The 19,912-nt window shown below is 44.2% G+C and overlaps 1 pseudogene; it reads left to right on the top strand.

The window, feature by feature from the left end:
- The first annotated feature begins 6,989 nt into the window (after positions 1-6,989).
- On the top strand, positions 6,990-7,432 carry LOC137381489 (small ribosomal subunit protein uS8-like; annotated as a pseudogene).
- The last annotated feature ends 12,480 nt before the right edge of the window (positions 7,433-19,912 follow it).

Below are 19,912 nucleotides of genomic sequence, written 5' to 3'. Positions count from 1 at the left end.
TGACATTGGGGTAGTTGAAATCCCCAACTATTATTGCCCTAAAGTTTTTGCACTCAGAAATCTGACTACATATTTGTTCTTCTATTTCCCTCTCACTATTGGGGGTCTATAGTAAACTCCCAGTAAATTGGCTGCTCCCTTTTTATTTCTGAGCTCCACCTATATGGTCTCGTTTGATGATTTATTTAGCATATCATCCCTCCTCAAAGCTGTTGTTGATTCCTTAACTAATAATGTTACATCCCCTCCTTTTTTATCTCTCTCTCTATCACGCCTGAAAACCCTACATCCAGGGATGTTGAGCTGCCACTCTTGCTGCTGTTCAAGCCAAGTTTCCGCTATAGCAACGGTATCATGTTGCCATGTGTCTATCTCTGCCCTCAACTCATTGGCTTTATTTACTATTTTCCTTGCATTTAAATAAATACCCTTTAACACTGCCAAATTCCTGTGTTGCACACTTTTTAACCTTTCCTTCTTCTGTCTTTCAGTTACTTGCTAATTTTGCTAATTTTCTGTCTCCTGTTCCCTGCTCTGAAATTGTCCTATCTAAGACTGTGCTCAGGTTCCCATCTCCCTGCCAATCTAGTTTAAACCAGACCCAACAGCACTAGCAAACGTTCCTGCAAGGATATTTGTCCCAGTCCTGTTCAGGTGCAGACCGTCCGGCTGGTACAGATCCCACCTTCCCCAGAACCAGTCCCAATGCCCCAGAAATCTGAAGCCCTCCCTCCTGCACCATCTTTCCAGGCGTGCATTCATATGGTGTATTTTCTTATTCCTGTACCCACTAGCTCGTGGCCTTGGGAGTAATCTGGAGATTGCTACCCTTGTGGTCCTGCTTGCTAATCTCTTTTCTAACTCCCTAAACTCAGCCTGCAGGACCCTATCCCTCTTTCTTGCTATATCTTTGGTACCAATGTGGACCACGACCTCTGGCTGTGCACCCTCGCCCTCCAGAATGCTCTGTAGCCGCTCAGTGATATCCATAACCCTTGCACTAGGGAGGCAACATACCATCCTGGAATCACGTCTGTGACCACAGAAACCCCTATCTGTTTCTCTAACCATAGTATCCCCTATTTCTATTGCTCTCTTGTCCTTTTCCCTCCCTCCCTGCACAGCTGAGTCACCCATGGTGTTCCGGTCATGACGCTCACTGCACTCTACAGAGGAACCCTCCTTCCCATTAGTACTCAGAACTGAATACCGGTTAGAAAGTGGGATGCCCTCCGGGGACTCCTGCACTACCTTCCCTGACTTTCTTGTCTGTCTGGCAGCTATCCAGTCCCTCTCCGACTGTGCTCTCTTAAGCTGCGGGGTGACTACCTCCTGAAACATGCTATCCACGTAGTCCTCCGCCTCACGGATGCACCACAGTGACTCCAGCCGCCCCTCGAGCTCCGAAACCCAGAGCTCATGCTTCTGAAGCTGGAGACACTTCCTGCAGATGTGTTTGTCAAGGACACATGGTGCTTCCATGACTTCCCACATACCACAGGAGGCACGTTTCACTTGGCCAAGCTGCCCTGCCATTACTTAGCTTTACAATCCAATTATTGCTAGTGCAATAAGTGTAATAACTTACCAGTTATTTGCAATCAGCTTTATTCCCTCTACTGTGGAGGCTGAAAAGGCAGAAAAGAAAGAGACCAAAGAGCACTCCCCCCACCACCAGCCCCCCCACCAACAGCCAGTGAAATCCTGCACACAAAACTCATAGCCTCACTCTGTGCAAACAGCACTATTCCAGCTAGTAATCACTAATAAATTACAGGTAGCTATCCTAGGGTTTTATTTTAAAAATAACTTTTTTTTTTACTCTATCTAAGCTATTCACAGGCAACAACAGCTGCCAACCACCGACCAATCAGCCCACAGATTTCCCATGATGTCACTGATAGTTTTTTTTCACTTATCCAACAGAGCGCTCCCGACACAGCCAGAAAGCCTGCCGCTGCCCCGGACTTCAGGTAAGTCAGGGCCTGGAGCCCCGCTTTTTAATTTATATAGCTCCACTCGGTCCCGGTTCTTCACAGGTCCGCTGCTGACTGCTGCTGCCCCGGACTTCAGGTAAGTCAGGGCCTCGAGCCCCGCTCTTTAATTTATATAACTCCACTCAGTCCCCAGGTGCGCCTCGGAAGGATCACTTGAAACAACTAGAAGCTCTGTTTAAGAAATTACAATCGGCTGATTTAGTGATAAACCTTGTCAAAAGTGAATTTGCAAAAGCTAGAGTAACCTACCTCGGGCATATAGTCAGGCAAGGACAGGTGTTGCCAAGAACAGCGAAAGTACAAGTATTGGTGGAGTTTCCTACCCCTAAGACTAAGCGAGAAATCATGAGGTGATTGGGGATGTGTGGTTTCTACTGCAATTTTGTCCCAAATTTTAGTAGTATAGCTGCTCTACTGACAGATTTGACAGAAAAAGAAAAACCAAGGTAGTGTGGTCAGGGGAGTGCCAAGCATCTTTTGAGAGACTGAAAGCTATTTTGATCAATGAACCAGTGTTGGCTGCTCCAAATTTTACTAAGCCCTTCAAGGTAGCAATTGATGCTAGTGACCTGGAGGTTGGTGCTGCCTTAAACAAGACAATGAGTTAGGCATAGAAAGGCTAGTGGGATACTAAATCGACATCAAAAAAGATATTCAACAGTGGAAAAAGAAACCCTAGGTTTATTATTGGCTCTTAAGCATTTTGAAGTCAATGTCCACCATGACTACTGAGAGACAGTGGTATATACTGATCATAAATCCTTAGCCTTTGTTGAAAAATTTAAAAATCAGAATGCCAGACTATTCTGATGGAGTTTACTATTGCAACCTTATCACTTAAAGATGATCCACATTGCGGGCAAAAATAATGTAATTGCAGATGCTTTACCTAGAATGTAACTTTGTTTTAAGTTATATGAGTGTAAAGATGGTACAAAGCAGAACTGTGGTAACTACAGGTAAAGAGTGAATGAGTATGAGTGTGAAAAGGTGTTTTAAAATGTTTTCATTTTCCCCCCCCCACATTTAGTAAGGAAACACATTAAAAATGGCATTTCATTCCTCCAAGGGTGGAGGTGTTATGAGTGCTTCCCTTTTTTTGTTAAATTTTGAGGGTTTGTGTTTTAAAACTGAAAAGGAGTCCATGGATTTTTTTTTTACAAGGGTCACTGAGAGGTCTGGATTTTGAACAGTTACTGGATGAATCAAGGAGTGCTAAAAACAAGTCCTTACTAGAAAGCACCTGTCTTCAAATAATTACCCAGCAGGGGTTGTTTTTGGCTTGGGGAAAGCAGTTTACAAAGAAATGAGAGGTCAAGATTTATAGGATCTGGACGCTTGACTCTTGTGACATTGTTTTTGGTTTTACTTTGGACAGTGAGTTAGGAACATAGGATCAGGAATAGGCCATTCAGCCCATCGAGCCTACCCCACCATTCAATACGATCATGGCTGATCACTACTATCCTCATATCTCCTTATGTCATTTGAATTTAGAAATCTGTCAATATCTACTTTAAACATACTCAATGACTGAGCTTCCACAGCCCTCTGGGGTAGAGAATCCCAAAGATTCACAACCCTCTGAGTAAAGAAATTTCTCCTCATCTCTGTCCTAAGTGGCTTCCCCCTTATTTTGAAATTGTGTCCCCTGGTTCTAGACTCCCCAACCAGGGAAAGATCTTAGCTGCATCTACCCTGTCTATCCCTTTAAGTATTTCATAGGTTTCAATGAGATCACCTCTCATTCTTTGAAACTCTGGAGAATACTGGCCCAGTTTCCCCAATCTTCTCTTCATAGGACAATCCCACTATCCCGGGAACAGGTCTGGTGAACCTTTGTTGCACTCCCTCTATGGCAATAATATCCTTCCTAAGGTAAGGGGACCAAAACTGCACACAGTACTCCAAGTGCGATCTAACCAAGGTTCTATACAATTGAAGCAAGACTTCATTACTCCTGTACTCAAATCCTCTTGCGATAAAGGCTAACATACTATTAGCCTTCCTAATTGCTTGCTGCACCTGCATGTTAGCTTTCAGTGAATTATTGACAAGGACACCCAGGTCCCTTTGTACATCTACACTTTCTAATCTCTTACCATCTAAGAAATACTCTGCACATCAATTCCTCCTACCAAAGTGGATAACCTCACATTTTTCCACATTATATTCCATCTGCCACATTCTTGCCCACCCACTAAGTCTGTCCAAATCCCCTTGAAACCGCTTTGCATCTTCCTCACAACACACATTCGAACCTAGCTTTGTGTCATCCGCGAACTTGGAAATACTACATTTGGTCCTCACATCCAAATAATTGATATATATTGTGAACAACTGGGGCCCAAGCACTGATCCCTGCGGTACCCCACTAGTCACAGCCTGCCAACACGAGAATGACCCGTTTATTCCTACTCTCTGCTTTCTGCCTGTTAACCATTCCTTAATCCATGCCAGTATATTACCTCCTATTCTATGAGCTTTAATTTTGCTAACCAACTTCCTGAGGGGGACTTTATCAAAAGCCTTCTGAAAATCCAAGTATACCACGTCCACTGACTCCCCTTTATCAATTCTGTTACTAACATCCTCAAAAAACTCCAAAAGGTTCGTCAAACATGATTTCCCATTCATAAATCCATGTTGACTATGCCTAATCTGATCACCATTTTACAAGTGTCCATTTATCACATCCTTTAGAATAGATTTTAACATTTTCCCAATGACTGATGTAAGACTAACAGGTCTGTAATTCCCTATTTTCTCTCTCCCTCCCTTCTTAAATAGTGGGGTGACATTTGCGACCTTCCAATCTGCAGGAACCGCTCCAGAATCTGTAGAATTTTGGAAGATGATCACCAATGCATCCACTATTTCCATAACTACCTCTTTCCAGACTCTGGGATGTAGAATTTCAGGTCCTGGAGACTTATCAACCTTCAGTCCCATTAATTTCTCCAATACAACCTTCTTACTACTCCTAATTTCCTTCAATTCCTCATTCCCCCAATCCCTTGGATCTCTAATTCTGGAAGATTTCTTGTATCTTCCTCAGCGAAGACAGACACAGAGTAATCATTTAGTTTCTCTGCTATTTCTCTATTCCCCATTATAAATTCTCCTGACTCTGCCGGTAATGGACTCACATTTGTCTCAGCCAAACATTTCCTTTTTACATACCTGTAGAAGCTTTTACAGTCCATTTTTATATTTTTTGCTAGCTTACATTCATATTCTATTCTCCCTTTCTTTATCAGTTTCTTTGTCTTCCTTTGCTGTATTCTAAAATTCTCCCAATCCTCAGGTTTACTACTATTTCTGGCAACATTATAGGCCTTTTCTTTTAATCTTATACAATCCTTAACTTCCTTTGTTATCCACAGTTGACTGCCTTTACTTTTGTAAAGTTGGGATATGGACAATGATTTGAAGACAGTTGGAGAAAACTTGCCAAGGAAGCAAACTCCACCTCAGTCTGTTCCAGCTCTTTGTAAAAGCCTGCCAGTTTTCCATCTCTTGAGTGTAAGAAACTGCCTGAAACCCCTGTTGCTGCATTTTTCCTGGAAAGCCTGCCCAAACTAATCTTCAACGTCGCCTGACAAGGTCTGTTCTAGGAAGATCCCAGTGACAGCCGTCTACACATATTTGGGATGCCATGCCAAAAAAAGGACACCTGACATATTTTCATATTTTCTCTTTTTTGTTGTAGTAGAGCTCTAAAGAGTAAATCTCTTTTTGTCAGTTAACTGGTGTATGTGTGTGTGAGGGTTTAAGGTAAAAAGGGAACTTTAATATTTCAATCTGTGTGTTTATGATTTGCTTCATTACTGGTTAAGACTTGTTTTACAATAAACTAATAATTTTGTTGTTTATTAAAGAACCCTGGTTGGTGTGTTTTATTCTGGGATAAAAATAGAGTCTATGATTGACAGTATTGGTAAGTGGGAAAATTTTTTATATGGGACTTAAATTTATGAGTGTGTCGCCAATCGTGGTCTTCAAGCGCAGATGCGCTGTTGCTGAGCCCCTGCTCATTTAAATGGAGGGGGTGGAGCAGCCGCCCCTGATGACGTAGACGGGGCGGCCGCTCTGTCCATGGCAATGGCGTCCTGTGCCACTGCGCAGGCACCGGTGCCAATTTTAAAGGGCTTCAAGCCCTTCAGGTAAATTTAAGTGTTTAAAGGTCCCGCCGCTTTAATAGTATCAATTAAATTTTATTCAAACTTTGCATCCCCTCTTCTGCCACCCGCCGCCCCCCCCCACCCCCCAACCCCAATGAATTCTCAATAAATAGAATTACCTATCCCCTGGAAAACCAATTTTTAAAATGACGAACTTTAACCCCCCACCTTCATAACATTTGACCCTCAAGCCCTTCCCACATCCCCACAATCAGTCAGAGCTGTTTTCCCCACTCCCACACCCCTCCCAACCTGAAGATTTCACTGCTCCCCCTCCCCACCAGTGTCATGCCTCGGAACTCCGAAGGGAGTTCCAAAGGCGTGGGACTTCTGGCTAGTGGCTGGAATATTGACATGGGACGACTGCCGGGACAAGATTGGTTCATTTGAATTTTTTTAACATGATTTTAATACTGAAATGAAGACCTCGTCACTCGGCCGCACCGAGACCTCGCCGCCGCCGGTAAAATGCGGCGGGGCCTTCTCAGCGTCGAGGGTGGTGGTAGGCCTCTCCTGGAAGAATTTTCTGGGGCCCACCCCTTATGACCCCTGATGCCGGAGGCCTCATAAAATTCAACCCATGTTGTGACCTGTGAAGAAGTGGAACTGGAATAAACAGTGCACTCCTCCCACCTCGGCCATAACAATAGCCTGAAAACATTTACTACCTAGACTCACATGTGAATAATCGTTAGTCAGATGAAGCTGTAGAAAAATACTGCATCTGTGGAACAATATTCTAGAAGGAATCAGTGCTTTCAGTAGAGGGTAGACTGGGTATGCGGCAGGTGGTGAGGGAAGCACGAACTGGCATTATGGTGCGCATGAACGTTCTTGCCGATGCTCTTACAAGCATCAACAATGCAGAGAAATGTGGAAAACGCCAGGTTCTCATTCGGCCATGCTCCAAAGTGATTGTGAGATTTCTGACAGTAATGATGAAGCATGGTTACGTTGGAGAGTTTGAGATTATTGATGACCACAGGGGTGGGAAAATTGTTGTTAATCTCACAGGCAGACTGAACAAGTGTGGTGTCATTAGCCCCAGATTTGATGTTCAAGTAAAGGAGCTAGAAAGGTGGCAAAATGGTCTACTGCCTTCCGTCAGTTTGGGTACATCGTTCTAACAACCTCAGCTGGCATCATGGACCTTGAAGAGGCCAAGCGAAAACACACAGGAGGAAAAATCCTAGGATTCTTTTTCTAAAATTTGAAACCAGCCTAAAATAAACCATTGAAACCAAAAAAAAAGAGGGAAAAACATACTTGACCTGGTCCTCACCAATCTGCCTGCTGCAGATGCATCTGTCCATGACAGTATTGGTAGGAGTGACCACCGTACAGTCCTTGTGGAGACGAAGTCCCGGCTTAACATTGAGGATACCTTCCATCGTGTTGTGTGGCACTCCCACCGTTCTGAATGGGAAAGATTTCGAACAGATCTAGCAATGCAAAACTGGGCATCCATGAGGCGCTGTGGGCCATCAGCAGCAGCAGAATTATACTCAACCACAATTTGTAACTTTATGGCCCAGCATATCCCCCACTCTACCATTACCATCAAGCCAGGAGACCAACCCTGGTTCAACGAAGAATGCAGGAGGGCATGCTAGGAGTAGCACCAGGCATACCTCAAAACAAGGTGTCAACCTGGTGAAGCTACAACACAGGACTACTTGCAGGCCAAACTGCATAAGCAGCATGCGATAGAGCTAAGGGATCCCATAACCAACGGATCAGATCTAAGCTCTGCAGTCCTGCCATATCCAGCCATGAATGGTGGTGGACAATTAAACAACTAACTGGAGGAGGTGGCTCCACAAATATCCCCATCCTCAATGATGGGGGAGCCCAGCGCATCAGTGGGAAAGATAAGGCTGAAGCATTTGCAACTATCTTCAGCCAAAAGTGCCGAGTTGATGATCCATCTCGGCCTCCTCCTGAGGTCCCCAGCAACACAGATGCCAGATTTCAGCCAATTCGATTCACTCTGCGTGATATCAAGAAATAACTGAAGGCACTGGATACTGCAAAGGCTATGGGCCTTGAAAATATTTCAGCAATAGTACTGAAGACCTGTGCTCCAGAACTTGCCATGCCCCTAGCCAAGCTGTTCCAGTACAGCTACAACACAGGCATCTACCCGGCAATGTAAAAATTGCCCAGGTATGTCCTGTACACAAAAAGCAAGACAAGTCCAACCCAGCAAATTACCGCCCTCTCAGTCTACTCTCAGTCATCAGTAAAGTGATGGAAAGCGTCATCAACAGTGCCATTAAGCGGCACTTGCTTCGCAATAACCTGCTGCGTGATGCACAGTTTGGGTTCCGCCAGGGCCACTGAGCCCCTGACCTCATTATAGCCTTGGTTCAAACATGGACAAAAGAGCTGAACTTGAGGTGAGGTGAGAGTGACAGCCTTGACATCAAGGCAGCATTTGACCAAGTGTGGCATCAAAGAGCCCTACCAAAACTGTAGTCAATGGGAATCAGGGGGAAATCTCTCCGCTGGTTGTATCATATCTAGCACAAAGGAAGATAGTTGTGATTTTTGGAGGTCAATCATCTCAGCTCCAGGACATCACTGCAGGAGTTCCTCAGGGTAGTGTCCTAGGCCCAACCATCTTCAGCTGCTTCATCAATGACCTTCCTTCAATCATAAGGTCAGAAATGGGGATGTTCGCTGATGATTGCACAATGTTCAGCACCATTCGTGACTCCTCAGATACCGAAGCAGTCTGTGTAGAAATGCAGCAAGACTTGGACAATATCCAGTCTTGGGCTGATAAGTGGCAAGTAACATGCACGCCACACAAGTGCCAGGCAATGACCATCTCCAACAAGAGAGAATATAACATCTTGCCTTGACATTTATGGCATTACCATCGCTGAATCCCCCACTACCAACATCCTGGGGGTTACCATTGACCAGAAACTGAACTGGAGTAGCCATATAAATACTGTGGCTACAAGAGCAGGTCAGAGGCTATGAATCCTGTGGTAAGTAACTCACCTCCACACTCCCCAAAGCCTGTCCACCATCTACAAGGCACAAGTCAGGAGTGTGATGGAATACTCTTCACTTGCCTGGATGGGTGCAGCCCCAACAACACTCCTTCACTGTCACTGGGTCAAAATCCTGGAACTCCCTTCCTAATAGCACTGTGGGTGTACCTACCTCACATGGACTGCAGCGGTTCAAGAAGGCAGCTCACCACCACCTTCTCAAGGGCACTTAGGGATGGGCAATAAATGCTGGCCTAGCCAGCGCCACCCACATCCCATGATTGAATAAAAAAAATTAATGTGAAAAATACAAATGTCACATTGTTGCACTAGCTTGATCAGTCTTTCTCTACATAGTGTTACAAAATGATAACAGCATTGGGACAGGGTGGGGACTTCAGAGGAATGGATAGAAAGAGCCAGTGTTAAAATACAAGCCTGCGCAGCAGTCCAAACATAAATAATAACTTCAGCAGTACGTGCTCTTTTTGGACTTTGCAAGTATTTATCTGGTTTGACACTGACAGCATCAATTGCAGGCCAGGTGCACAAAAAGATGCGGGAAAGGCAAGGCTCCTCCTATCATTCACTCTGCTATATCGTTAACAAATGGGAATATTTGCATTGAGTTAGATCCAAGCCTCACAATTCCTGTCCAAGCTCAGTGCTGTTCATTTGAAGAGTTTCTTTGATAACTTTTCCCTTGTAATGCTTGTATGTATATATTTTAAATTTAGCTCAGTAATCTTTGAGTCTCAGTCTGTTCAAAATCTTTACTGACTCGTCGAGCTGATATCTGCTGATTACTTGCTCAGTAATTCGGACATATTTCTCTCTCAGTGACTGCTACAAATTGTTTCTGTGCCCTTATGGGACCTCATTGCCAAAATCTCATGATGAGCTGTTTTTTTTTTTCTCCTCGTGCTTTTGAAATAATCATTTGTTTCCTCTCCTATTTATTTCTGTTCTTTCCAATCATGGGAACTCCACAAAGAACCTTTGTATAAAGGAGGGACTATGTACAGTTGGACTGAATTGCAGCTTGGGGATCAATGTGATGAAAAACCTTCTGCTCCTAATTTTCCTGTTACTCATACTAGGTGACCACTCTCCTCCAAGGAGTCACAGCAGCAGACCTTACTGTGTCAAACCTACACCACTAGTCATGTCAACACAGGTCAGGAGCAGCACCATAAAGTGTGGTGTGGAGCAAGCAGGAGAATTGCTGTCCCATCATGTTCAGCAGTAGATGTTTACTGTCTGTAGTATGAAACACAGACACCATAGTTTCACAAAGTGAGGCTGAAATCGTTGACAGCAGCTACACACAGCTGAGTAATAACTGAGGCGATTCTGTAGTACCTAAATGACAAGTTAATGCCCAGATTCTGACCCAGGCACTTGCAGTCTAATGGTGCATATGCTGCAGGTTCTATTCATTCAGGGTTTGGCAGCCATTTGTTCAATTGTGCAGTGTGCAATACTCAAATTTGTCTTGCAGTCAATCTTCCAGCAGTCAAATCTAGGAAAATAAACTTGAACTTTGAACCAGTAGTCAATTGAGTAATCCAGCAGCCCACCTAAAGTGCATTTGACTGCGTAATCATGCATTGGAGCAATTTTATTCGAACATGTTGTGATGAGGAAGCTTTCACTGCTGTCAGCATGCATCAGAAATTCAGGTGCATAATTTAACGGTCGGAATATTGTAGCCAATGTGTGCTCAAATTTCTGATAGTGCAGCTAGTGAGCTACCGGCAGTGTGGACTTGTGAAACTATCTCCGATCTGTGCAGTTCTGACTATTAAGTCATGGGAAAGACATTATTACCTTTGGCAGGAATCCAAGATGATTACAGATATCATGAATTTGAATTCTTATCGACTGGCTTCACCATCAACACCCATGAATTTAAATTATGAAGTAAAGTCAAGGTAGTTGAGCTTGTTCTCTTTTGTAAAGAGGCTTTCAAGTGACATAATTGTGGTTTCAGTATTAAAAAGATTGAAAAAAGTGATGCAGACAATTTGTTCATGGTGATGAACAATTCATATACCAGAGGACAGTTAAATATTAGGAAGTTAAGAAGAGAAATTAAGCAAAACATTTTCATCCAAACGGTAAGAGTTGTAAAAAAGGGTACACGATCTTGAATATTCCAGTCCCATGAACGTTTATGTTGTCTACTGGCCAGGCAGCTTATTGAAATTCTCCAATGATTGATTTTTGTAAAAATGCATTCAATAAAGTTGGCATTACCTATGGATATCATTATTCCTGTTACTATAATGAGAGGACACACCAGATGATCTTTCATTTATCTCCATATCCTGTTGATAGTACTGACTTAAGCTGGAATACAGTTCCACATATGTGACTGGATTGCTCTGTGGCGAGCTGGTATGGGCTCGATGGGCTAAATGGCCTCCTTCTATGCGTAAATGACTCTATGTTATCTAGCACAATTCCAAGTAGCTGTTCTAGACTGTTAGTTGGTGCGTGTCAGCTGGCTATGAACTATGGGACACGATCCATACAGCCTGATCCTGTCCTCACACAATATCCGTACACTTTCCTACATGACTCACAGAATAATGCACAGGAATAGGAACAATGGTTGATTTTCCACCTCTCTGCCTCAGAATGTTTAAGACAGAAAATGGTGAAAATACTCAACAGGTCTAGCAGCATCTGCGGAGAGAAAAACAGATGATGAAAGATCAGTGACCAGAAATGTTAACTCTCTCTCTCTCTCTCTGCAGATGCTGCTCTGTATTTCCAGCATTTTCTGTTTTTAATTTCAGATTTCCAGCATCTGCAGTATTTTGCTTTTGTCCTGATTTTAAATACACATTGGTTGAATTTATTCAAAGGTTAATTATTAGTCAGGTTGAAGATCTGAACAGTGCCTTTGTTCGGGGAAAACTCAATGGTCATGAACAGAACCAACTCAGCTAGGGATTATTCTACGATACGGCCTAAGCGATGACTGCTGCCAAAAGGGGGAATTCTTCCTGACTTCACTGTACGTCTGATCGATCTCCCTCATGTCACTCCACCACCCCTGCACACGAAACTCCTCTAGGGCCACAGTCGAGAGGGCAAGCAATCTCAAATTCATCTACTTAAAATGGCCAAGCTGCCTGCGGAGACGAGAGAGGGAGCAGTAATTAACTATGGCCCGTTTTTGGATACAAGCATACGAATTAGGAGCAGTAGGCCATTCAGCCCCTCGAGTCTGCTTCGCCATTCAACAAGATCATGGCTGAACTAAGTGTAACCTCAATTCCACATTTCCACCCACCCCCAATAACCTTTCACCCCCTTGCTTATCAAGAATCTATCTACCTCTGCTTTAAAAATATTCAAAGACTCTGCTTCCACTGCCTTTTGAGGAAGACAGTTCCACAGACTCACAACACTCTGGGAGAAAAAAATGTTCTCCTCATCTCTGTCTTAAATGGGCGACCCCTTATTTTTAAACAGTGACTCCTAGTTATAGATTCTCCCACAAGAGGAAACATCCTTTCCACATCCACCTTGTCAAGACCCCTCAGGATCTTACATGTTTCAATCAAGTCGCCTCTTACACTTCTGAACTCCAGCGGATATCAACCTAACCTGTCCAACCTTTCCTCATAAGACAACCCACCCAATCCAGGTATTAGTCTAGTAAACCTTCTCTGAACTGCTTCCAACGCATTTACATCTTTCCTTAAATCAAGAGACCAGTACTGTACACAGTACTCCAGATGTGGTTTCACCAATGCCCTGTATAACTGAAGCATAACCTCTCTACTTTTGTATTCAATTCCCCTCGCAATAAACGATAATATTCTATTAGCTTTCCTAATTACTTGCTGTACCTGAATACTAACCTTTGGCGATTCATACATTGGGACACCCAGATCCCTCTGCATCTCAGGGCTCTGCAATCTGTCACCATTCAGATAATATGCTTATTTTTCATTCTTCCTGCCAAAGTGGACGATTTCACATTTTCCCACATTATACTCAATTTGCCAGATCTTTGCCCACTCACCTAACCTGTCTACCTCTCTTAATCCCTTGGTAGCCTCCTTATGTCCTCTTCACAACTTACTTTCCTACCTATCTTTGTCTCATCAGCAAATTTAGCAACCATACTTTCGGTCTCTTTATCCAGGTCATTTATATAAATTGTAAATGTTGAGGCCCCAGCACTGAACCCTGTGGCACTAACAAGAGGAGGTAACCCCACAAATATCCCCATCCTCAATGATGGGGGAGCCCAGCACATCACTGCAAAAGACAAGGCTGAAGCATTTGCATCCATCTTCAGCCAGAAGTGCCAAGTGGATGATCCATCTCGGCCTCCTCCTGAGGTCCCCAGCATCACAGATGCCAGTCTTCAGCCAATCCGATTCACTCCAAGTGATATCGAGAAACGGCTGAAGACACTGGATACTGCAAAAGCTATGGGCCCTGACAACATTCTGGCAATAGTACTGAAGACTTCTGTCCAGAACTAGCCATGCCCCTAGCCAAGCTGTTCCAGTACAGTTACTCCACTGGCATCTACCCGGCAATGTGGGAAATTGCCCAAGTATGTCCTGTACACAAAAAGCAGAACAAATCCAACCCAGCCAATTACTGCCCTATCGGTCTATTCTCAATCATCAGCAAAGTAATGGAAGGGCTCATTGACAGTGCTATCAAGCGGCACTTGCTCAGCAATAACCTGCTCACAGACGCTCAGTTTGGGTTCCGCCAGGGCCACTCAGCTCCTGACATCATTACAGCCTTTGTCCAAATATGGACAAAAGAGCTGAACTCCAGAGGTGAGGTAGAGTGACTGTCCTTGACATCAAGGCAGCATTTGAACAAGGAGCCCTAGCAAAACAGGAGTCAATGGGAATCAGGAGGAAAACTCTCTGCTGGTTGGAGTCATACCTAGTACAAGGGAAGATGGTTGTGGTTGGAGGTCAATCATCTCAGTCCCAGGACATCACTGCAGGAGTTCCTCAGGGTAGTGACCAATACCCAATCATCTTCAGCTGCTTCAATGACATTCCCTCCATCATAAGGTCAAAAGTGGGGATGTTCGCTGATGATTGCACAAAGTTCAGCACCATTTGCGACTCCTCAGATACTGAAGCTGTCCGTGTCCAGATGCAGCAAGACATGGACAACATCCAGGCTTGGGCTGATAAGTGGCAAGTAACATTCACGCCACACAACTGCCAAAAAATTACCATCTCAAACAAGAGAGAATCTAACCATCTCCCTTAATGTTCAATGGCATTACCATCGCTGAATCCCCCACTATCAACACCCTGGGTGTTACCATTGACCAGAAACTGAACTGGACTAGCCACATAAATGCCATGGCTCCAAGAGCAGGTCAGAGGCTGGGAATTCTGCGGCAAGTAACTCACCTCCTGACTCCCCAAAGCCTGTCCACCATCTACAAGGTACAAGTCAGGAGTGTGATGGAATACTCTCCACTTGCCTGGATGGGTGCAGCTCCAACAACTCTCAAGAAGCTCGACACCATCCAGGACAAAGCAGCCCGCTTGAATTGGCACCACATTCACCACCTTCAATATTCACTCCCTTCACCACCAATGCACAGTGGCAGCAGTGTGTACCATCTACAAGATGCACTGCAGCAACTCATCAAGGCTCCTTAGACAGCACCTTCCAAACCCGCAACCTCTACCATCTAGAAGGATAAGGGCAGCAGATGCATGGGAACACCACCACCTGCAAGTTCCCCTCCAAGTCACAAATCATCCTGACTTGGAACTATATCACCGATCCTTCAGTGTCGCTGGGTCAAAATCCTGCAGCGGTTCAAGAAGGAAGCTATTATTAAAGACTTTATAGCAAGGCACTTAGAAAAATTCAAGGGATTCAGGCAGAATCAACATGGCTTTGTGAAAGGGAAATCATGTTGAACTAATTTATTGGAGTTCTTTGAAGAAGTAACGTGCTAATTTTCAGAAAGCATTTGATAAGGTGCCACATCAAAGGTTAAAACAATTCAAGAAGGAAGCTCACCACCACCTTTTCAAGGGCAATTAGGGATGGGCAATAAATGCTGGCCTAGCCAGCGACGCCCACGTCCCATGAGTGAATAAAAAAAACACCACTTATTACATCTTGCCAACCAGAAAATTACCCATTTATGCCTACTCTCTTTCCTGTTATCGAGCCAATCTTCTATCCCTGCCAATATATTACACTCTATACTATGAGCTTTTATTTTCCTGGTGATTGTAATTTTCTTGAGTTCCTCCCTCCCTTCCATTTCTGGATTTACAGCTATTTCTGGGATGTTACATAACCAGTGGCTCGCAAAGAGTGTACAGGCTAACCAGGAGCCCCGAGGCTTATGTACATAATTTGGATGAGCTGCGTTGTATGTCGCATCTCCACAGGCAGATTGGCCGTTTTACATGAAAGAATTTCAGACTACTTGCTCTGCAGACAGTGGCCCCAGGGGGAGTCCCGGGGAGGGATAGTGCAGTGGCATGGGGTCAAGAGGAAGCGGGGGGGGGGGGGGGAGGGGGGGGGTGGTGTCGCGATCACACTACTATGGTGTCAAGAAGAAGTACTCCTGGCTCCACAGAACTTTCCACAGAACTTTTAACACAAAAATAAATTGCTAAACTTAACTTTTGGCTGTGGTTGCCAAAATAGAATAACAGAATTGGCTCCATTCATTGCAATCCATTTTGGTCGAAGGGTAAGCAAACATGCGTTCAACCCCTCATTTACATGTATAAGGGGCTGAATGTCTGTAAAATGGTCTGATCTAATATGTGATCTGCTGCAGCCTTCTACATGATTGATTCAACCATCCTTCTTTAAATGCCTCTTCTCTGCTGTCCAGCTGAGAGGGCTTCCCTTGCCTGGTTCTACTCACCTATCCGTTTGTAGCCAAAGAATAGTTTCTCTGCCAATCCTGAAACCATTACCTCTTGCAGTCTCCTAGGATCTATCCATAGTCTCATCCTATTTTTGTCTACACACTGATCCTCGGTAACATTATCCGAAAACACATCAGGTTACACAAGAACACTGATGACATTCAACTTGACCTCTCGACCCCTCCATTGCCAAAACAATGGATTTGGTCTTCCCAATATTTAATTGATGGAAATTTCTGCTCATCTTATCCTGGATGTCAGACAAGCAGTGCTATAAATTTGAGACGGTGGAGGGGTTGAGAGGTGGTGATGATGAGGCAAAGCTGGCTATCATCAGCGTATATATAGAACCTGATAGAATTATAGAATGGTTACAGCACAGAAGGAGGCCATTTGGCCGTTATTGAGGGAAAGTATGCAGATGAGAAGTAGGAGGGGACCAAGCATTGATCCTTAGAGGGCTCCGGAGATAATGGTGCGGGAGTGGGAAAACAGACCATTGCAGAAGATTCTCTGACTAATTGGGGGGTGATAAGATAAGAATGGAACCAGGTTAAAGGTTGCAAATCAGTGTACATTGGATCCTGATGCAATTTTCTAGTACCAATGAATCAAATGTGCGCCACGCACACTCTACCCATTGATACTTCGTGCAGAGCAGCCTAACCAGAAATCTTAAAAAGGGAGTTTTAGGTTGCTCTGGAAACAGCACAGATAAGTTTTCAAAATGATTTTTGTGAGGCCATGGAGATCATGATTTCTTCTGGTTCAAAAATCTTCTGGCCCTACCAGTCCTTTCGTGCCCCCCCCCCCCCCCCACAAGCCCCAAACCCAACCTTAAGGAAGATCTCCATCCCTACCCCAATTGGTCAGCTGCCTGTGGTTCAGTACCCACAGCTTGCCAATCAAATGTAAATTAGCCCCAACCATCAAAATGGCTCAGGCCTCTCGCTTGACATCTACCAATAATGAAAATCGGTCCCTTTATGTTGGCAAAGACAGTGAAACTGCACTATATGTTTTAAATACTCAGACAATGCTTCTGGCTCATTCCCAGGAAAGCTGTTACTGGCCATCAATCCCTGCTTCCAGAAAGGCTCTATTGCTGAGTTTCTGGCCAGGGCTCAAGAACCAGACTTATGTTCTTCAAAGCTTTGTGGTGAAAGTGCATTAAGCATTTTAAAGAACTTAAAGTCAGATTCCACTCAAGGAAATATGGCCTTTCTTGGAGTATGGTGGGTCAGGAATGGTGAGACTGCCTCTAGTTTTGGGACAGAAGAGGTCAGGAGAGGCGAAGTGAGAGATTCATCTCACTCAAACAGCAGCATTGGGCCACGAATGGAAACTGGGGAGTAGCAGGAATGGGTAGAGGAGGCAGAAGTTCACATTCCTCAGCTGAGTGGAGCTGGGATATGTAGCTTATCACATTATAAGAAATGGGGATAAAATAGAGGTGCATTTGGAATTGGGTGTTAAGAGTGCAGTATCCAAGGAAGTTGGTCACACACAACCTTCATGTTGATGGAATAAAACTCCTTTTGATTCACGTACGGGTATTTTACACTGCCCACATGTGTAGGATTATTTAGGATGTGTCAATTACATCCTGGGCTTGTGAAAGCTTCTGTCCAGTTACATACTGCTATCTATAAAAAAAAACCCAGATCTCCTGTTGCATTCTTTTCGTTCATGGGGAAAGGGATGTACCTACTTACTCTGGCAAATAAGGAAGCCATCATTTGCTTTATGCAGCAATGCACTGCAAACTAATTCATGTCACTTATGTCCACACTGTCCACTGTAAAGAGCCTGAGTCAAAAGCATTTAAGGTAACTGTCACTTTCATTGCAACTTGCAGTACCATTGATCCCCTAGGGTTGAGCTGCAGGTTCTCCTAAATCATGCCCTACAGTTCCGTCAAGATGTGGTTGGCATCAAAATAGTGCCATGTTGTCACTAATTGCATTTGCTGGCTATAAGGAAACCTATACACATGTTGTAGATATAATCTTTCCAGTTACAAATAATGACAGTCTGCAGCAGGTAGATCAGGCATTTCCAGTAACTCTGCTATCTCTAATAAAGTGACTCTGGGCTTGAAATTAATATCCGTAGTGCTGGAGGCAGCGCTAAGGAAGCTGACTGTCATCCTGGGGGTGCAGGCTGCACCGCCAGCCACTTCCATTGCAGCCCGAGTGGTATGCTATCTTAAGAATGTCGTCTGTGCGGTCGTCACCTGCGTGCACTGGAAACAACTGAACCAGTGCTATCCTGACGTCACACAGTTCTACTGGCTGTTGTGACGTCAATTGTCCTAATTTGGACCACACAGATGAAGACAATGAATTGGTACATCACTCAACAAAGATCAAGCAGTCAGCTGCAAGAGGAGCCCACTAGCAGCATTATTTAAAGAGCCAGGCATCCAACTTGCAGGTAAGGTGGATTTGAAGAAATTCTGCTTTGCAAAGTGTCTGGAGGCATTGTGAAGTGTTTCTGGTGGTGTTGTGGTAAGATCCTGCATCTGGCAGGGAATGTTGCTGCATTATCACAAGGAGGTCAGAGGATTTGGTGACCTGAACACACAAAGGCTGTGGCAGGTAAAGGAGCTGCAGTTGCAGTGCTGCTGAGTCTACAGGATGACAGGGAGATAGAGCAGAGGCTGCAGAGAGGGCAAGCGCTGCATGATGCCTTCTGTCGACTTGGAGCCAGACTCCTCCATGCTCCTGGACAGTGACAGGTGGCTGCCTGGCAGACCAGCCAATATACCCAGCATCTTGGTGTGCATGCCCGTCAGCATTCCTGTCGCTCCACTGAGGTTCTCATCTGAGTCTCCTGTAGCAGAACCCGTCTGTGACCTCGTCCTCCAGTCAGCTGCTAAGTGGACCATCTATTACACCTGGCTGCAGCCCATTCATGCCCAGTGTTACGAATGGACAGTTAAACTTTTTTTCCCTCTGAACAAATTCCTCTGTTGTTTCAACCACTTGTCCATAAACAGATTAGTGATTGAATATTTCCCTCCCTTAAACCCTGATAATAAATGACTGCAACAACAACAAGGTTGTTTAGAGTTAAATCAAAGAATAACAGTTTATTTACACATTCTTAAACTTGGGAAGGGGTTTAATTTCGCCACACACGCTTACAAACATACAGGGTAAGGTTAAAGGCATAAAAAGGCAAGGACATTTACTAAATAAAACTATAAACTAACATGAATTTCGGTTAAAACTAGTGTCTGTTTAAATTATCAAAAAAGTCCAAAAATTGGAGATCACTGACTGGAAATGCCAAATTGGGGAGGAGCTGTTGGAAATATCTTTTCCCCTACAAATGTCTTTTTCTTTGCACTCTCAGATATAGAGGTCGCTTAATTTTTCTGAAGTCACATTTTTCTTAGATGGAGAGGAAGCTAGCAGAAAGCAGGTTTTCTTGCTATTTTTGCAGACTGTCTTTAATCTTCTTCGCTGCTTGCAGTCTGTCTTTTTTTTCTGGCTTCTTGCAGGCTGTGTCTTAGAGAGGTGTGCAGCTTCAGGCAGCTGGGTGAATCTCCAGCAAAGGCAGCTGTGGATTGAAAACAGGTTGCACCCTCAAACTGTTACAGTTTCAAGTCCAGGCAGGTTGGATAGGGGTTTCCTAGGTCCTAAAACTAGACTCTTTCGAGATGCTGTCCCATGATCTCTCTCTCTCCTCCATTTTAACAAGTGGAACCCAGCTAAAACTTAACATGCTGTATAAAAAATGCTGGTTGACGTTAATACTCAAATGCACAAAACACAATCTACAGTGGGTTCTCATTTATTCGTGAC

The sequence above is a fragment of the Heterodontus francisci genome, chromosome 22, assembly GCF_036365525.1.
Source record: "Heterodontus francisci isolate sHetFra1 chromosome 22, sHetFra1.hap1, whole genome shotgun sequence".
Taxonomy (NCBI): Eukaryota; Metazoa; Chordata; class Chondrichthyes; order Heterodontiformes; family Heterodontidae; genus Heterodontus; species Heterodontus francisci.
This window is presented reverse-complemented; position numbering and strand designations above follow the sequence as displayed.